At 32.8% G+C, this 5,000-nt stretch overlaps 1 protein-coding gene across 2 annotated transcripts in view; it reads right to left on the bottom strand.

Annotated features, from left to right (window-relative positions):
• Positions 1-5,000, bottom strand: part of dtnbp1b (dystrobrevin binding protein 1b) — a 77,768-nt gene that overhangs the window by 55,096 nt on the left and 17,672 nt on the right. The gene's annotated exons all lie outside the window — the stretch shown is intronic.

Genomic DNA, 5,000 nt, shown 5'->3' on the forward strand with positions numbered 1-5,000 from the left:
TTATCTTTACTCCAGTAGGTGCTGGTGGTAACAAGTTAAATGGTAACATGACTCTTTTAGAAGCATGTTAACAGTAACTGAATTGTTCAGCAGATCAGCTTAAAACTCAATAATTCAGGAACAAATCAAGTGACTTTTTGTTTATGAGTAACTGATCCGTTCAAATTATTTGCTCAAAAATATTAGTTGTGTTTAGAAGGAAAAAGAAACTGCATTTATGGACGAAACACTGTAAAAAATGCTGGGTTCCCAATCGCTTTATGTTGTCCCAACACAAATCGATTAATTTAACTTAATGGTTTTTACTATTTTAAATTGATTGAGCATAAAACAATAAAGTTGTCTAAAAAAAACTCAAAAATTGTGTTGTTTCAGCTCATTTTAAGTAAGTAGTTTGAACAAACAGCAAAATATTTTTTTCATTGTACGTTAAATAACCAGTTTTGTATAAGGGTTTAACAGATTTTTTTTCAAAATAATAGGAATTAAATATGTGATTTTATGTGTGATTTTTATGAGTGAGCTATGTAATTTTTCACGAAATTGTTGACTAAAATCCAGTTAAATTCAGGTATCAAAAAAAACTTTATACATTATACACTGTATACATTTCTGGAGATTGCGAAATACGTCCCAGGAGGTACTTTTTTTTTTGCAGTTTTTATTTCTGAATCCACTATGTACACTTTTTAAAATCTTAAATTTTACGAGTGCCATTCGCTCCTGCTGTTCTCACATAAATCCAACAGAGGCCGCTGTCAACTGACTGACTGATTAACTGACCCCACTCCTCCCCACCCACCAACCAATAGTTTTTTCAAAAGCACTGATTGACCCGCCCACCCCCTTCCCTAAACCCAACCGACAGTTTTAAAAAGCAATTTAGAAAAAGAAAAGCCCTTGCCTGATTTTTACTAAGTTTTTAGATATAATCACGTTCTCACTTTATTTACTTGTTTATGTTTATTTTTTGTTTTGTCTTACCTGCTTTCTGAAACTATTCTTCACCGAACTCATGCTTAATAAAAAAAAAAAAAAACGCCATTAATCTATTCTCAGAGTTGGGTTGGGAGCTGGGTCTATTCTACGCAAGCTATGATGACTTTGACCTTGATATTTTAGCCCGGATGTATACCTGACCGGTGAGCCGTCTGACAAAAAAGTGCCGTTCTGAATCAAATCAGCAGGATTCCTGACTTTAACTGCAGTTCGGCAGTTTTACTTTAACTCATAAACATATCATTAATGCCTTCATGACAAACTGGGGTATTAGACGCAAATAAGGAGTAAGGACTGGTGAGAGTGTTATAGAATGTAATAACGCGCGCCAAACGGAAAGAAAAAAACTTCCACAATTAACGGTGTGTTTGTGTGTTTGTGTGTGTGTGTGTGTGCGTGTGTGCGGTCCTTTACTGACAGCCGCCTGTGTGGATCTTGTCGGAAAATATGGTGAAAAGTCCTACATTACGGTAATAGTTTGATAGCAGTGTTTACTTCAGTAATGCCACTAATATCTGCATACTCCACATGTCTTAATTCCATTTCTGTTTAGTTCAGTTATGACTTTAGTCACATTAAGGTAATCAAAAATCGCTGTTTACATGGTAGACTCTTAATCAGAGTATTCATTTTAAAATTGTATAAAAGTATTGTTGCCCATGTAAACATACTCAATGTTTGACACACCGTCAGGGCTCTGTGAACTTGGCATTGAGAAGCAGCATTTTCTGTATGTACGTACATCAAAAGCAAGTATGAAAGCGCTGTTTAGAGCTTATGTAGGCTTACTGTTCAACATTAGTACATAATAACCGGTTATGATTATTACTGAAGCAATACCGAATTGTCAGCGTCTGCATCGCGGTGCACTAAAGAAACAATTAATTTTGAGACCCCTATCGCTGTTGACTAACTGACTAACTGATCAACTGACCCACCCTCCTCCAGAAAAAGAAAAGCCCTCGCCTGATTTTTACCACATTTTCTGATTTTGACACATTCTCACCCTGTTATTTACTGGTTTGTTTTATTTTTTTGGCTTTTGTTTTTGTCTTACCAGCTTTCTGGAACCGCCGTCGTCATCATGGTCAACTCCTCTCTGTGTCTCAAGTCCACCGACATACATGGCAGGAAAGCCGTCCATACAGAGTTAAGCAGTCAGCTGGTAAGGGTGAAAAGGAATGCCGTCATACCGCCCCATAGCGTTCATTTTCAAGACATTATTCGCGACCTCTAGTAATTTACATAGGGCTACGTTTTCAGAATGAGCCTACTATACTACTATAGAATACACTTTCACATTTTGGTTAATTAGTAAGTAATCCATATTAATTTATTAGGTTAATTCAAACAAATCAACTATTAATTTGCCAAAATGTAAAAAACACCTATCCGAGTGCGTTGTGTTAGATACACAAATGAAAGTATCCACAAAAGGGTCAGCTCAAGTTTAAATATGCTTCAAAAATAGTGTTACACATCTATGGTACATGTTCTGGTGCCTATTGTCCATTCTTTCACTCAGATAAGACTTAGAATGCTGCTTAGCCATACTTAAATTATTAAAAGACATTGATATAGTTAAGTAGTGTGGTAATTTTTTTTTTTTTTAAGCCGGAGGGACATTGTAGCTCATTGGGTGACTGTGAAAAGCAGGCCTCAGCAGTCTTACCATCCCCCTTTTATTGACGTTTCCTTTTATTGTGTCTCTTTACAATACACTAGATGTTCCCTCTGGCTGTCAAAGTCTTTTGTGTGCTGTATGATGTGGGTTGAATTGGCTAAGGTGCTATCACAGCTCACACACTCGTATGGAAGAGGAACTTCTACCTCATTCACTTTTACAGCACAGTTAATAATAATCCTGCCAGGTTGCATGCTTCACTGATAGTGAGGATGTGACATTTTATAGACTACTGCAACTGTAAAAGAACTCTTTTTTCCACCAGACAAAGCGAGGCAGACTCAATGCTATTCAATATTGTAGTTTGAATGATCTGTTTTTGATGCACTGTAAATATTACATTACATGTTAACTTTAAATGATTACAATTAGTTGTGCTGTTAAATAATGAGTAATATCAGTGATTGTGAATTTTATCATAATGCATGATGAAATTCAATCATGATGTAAAAGCTTCAAGTGTTATAATCATTATAATATGATCCGTTGTTATTCATTTTTAACAGCTTAAATTTTAGTTTTACACTAATGAATAACAAAGCAATACTTTCAATATACATTTAAGCCCGGAATTATTCAGATTTTTGGAAAATTCTGACTGCCACTTTTTTTGTTTAAAGGTAAATATAAAATCTGAGAAGTATTTTTTCCACAATGATGCCTTTTGTACATTATCTTAATATCTTTTGGGAGAAGCCTGTGTCATTTCTGGTCAAAGAAAATTTGCTGGTTGAATTAAAGTTTGTTTAAGCCATGTCAGGGGAATGAATAACTTCAGGCCTGACTTTATATGAAAGAAAACTACTTTATAGCATTATAAATGCCTCCAACATTACATTAAACCTTACTTACCTAATAATTTCGAATGATCAAATTTAATGGTTTCTACAAATTATCAATAAATAGCACAACTGTTTTCAATATTGATAATAACTGAGCATCAAATAAAAAATTTTTTTTTTATACATGTATTTAAAATGTTTTCTGAAGGATCGTGTAATCTTTAAAACTGGATTAATTCAGCTTTACTAACTTTAAAATGTATTACAACAGACAACAGTTATTTTTATTTGCAAAAAAAGATTTCACAATATTTCTGTTTTCCCATATGGAATTGGGGGGATGAGAAATGTTCAAAAACATTTAAGTCTAGTGTGGCAACTACTGCTCTGCATACCCCTGTCATGGACCATTAAATATTAATTTAGCAAGCAGTTACATCCTCATTTTCATACTCAAATCATAAGGCCTTACAGTTAAATGTACTTCAATTATAAAATCTAATACCCAAATACCAAAATAGTAATATACTTAAAGTGGAAAAATATTACATACATACAGTAGTAAATTAAGAATGATATTATCATCTCTGTGAATAATATATGTTATTGATATGTCTATTAGTATATCAATGCGTAGCAAAGATGCAGTACAAATCAAAAAATGTAGTTGTTAACTAGATACTCAAAATGTACTACTTTTTATTTTTGTCAATTTTGTCCCATTTAATATTGAAGTAGTACACTTATATAGTACACATATACTACTAGTAGTGCATTTATTTGAGTATGTGTACAGTGCACATCATACATAAGTACACCCCTCACAAATCTTTTAAATTCATATTTTTAATAGGAAGCTATACAATATTATGTTTGTGCATATACATTAGATTAGTCAGTACTGAAGCAAAATCTGCAGCTTATTTAACGAAATAACTTACGATAATGGTCCAAAATCTAGTACACCCAAATTTGTATGTTATATTTAATTTATAAAAAAATATTAAATACAAAAAGCAAAGAAGCAAGAAGCAAAAAAAAAAGGAATTTTTGTAGGTTGTAATTTTTTTTTGCAATATTTAGCTTGAATTTAATTGTATTATCTTTTATTTTTTAAATATGTTTAGTGATTAAAATATTATTTTAATAAATATATCAGTTTAATAAATCTGTTTTGTTTAAATGCACCAAAATACATTCCCTATATTCACTGAGAAATGGATAAAATTATTCATTTTTAAAATAGCGTGTACTCAGTTATGGTGAGCACTGTATACGTAAGCATTCTTGAACTTTACAGTTTATACTAAAAATTTACTTGAATTATATGTAATTTTTGTAAGGAAAAGGCGTTTTTGCTGTCTCTTAGAAGTACAGCAGAAAAGATTGATAAATGATGTTTATCTGAAACTGTCAAGATGCAAAAATGTAATTAACCTGCAAAAGGGACATTAATCCTGCTCTCACATGAGCTCAAACAACTCATCTCATTTACCTAAAAGGCAGCCTGTTTTCCCTGTCTGCCTCCCTCTTTG

Source organism: Danio aesculapii, chromosome 19, assembly GCF_903798145.1.
Source record: "Danio aesculapii chromosome 19, fDanAes4.1, whole genome shotgun sequence".
Classification (NCBI taxonomy): Eukaryota; Metazoa; Chordata; class Actinopteri; order Cypriniformes; family Danionidae; genus Danio; species Danio aesculapii.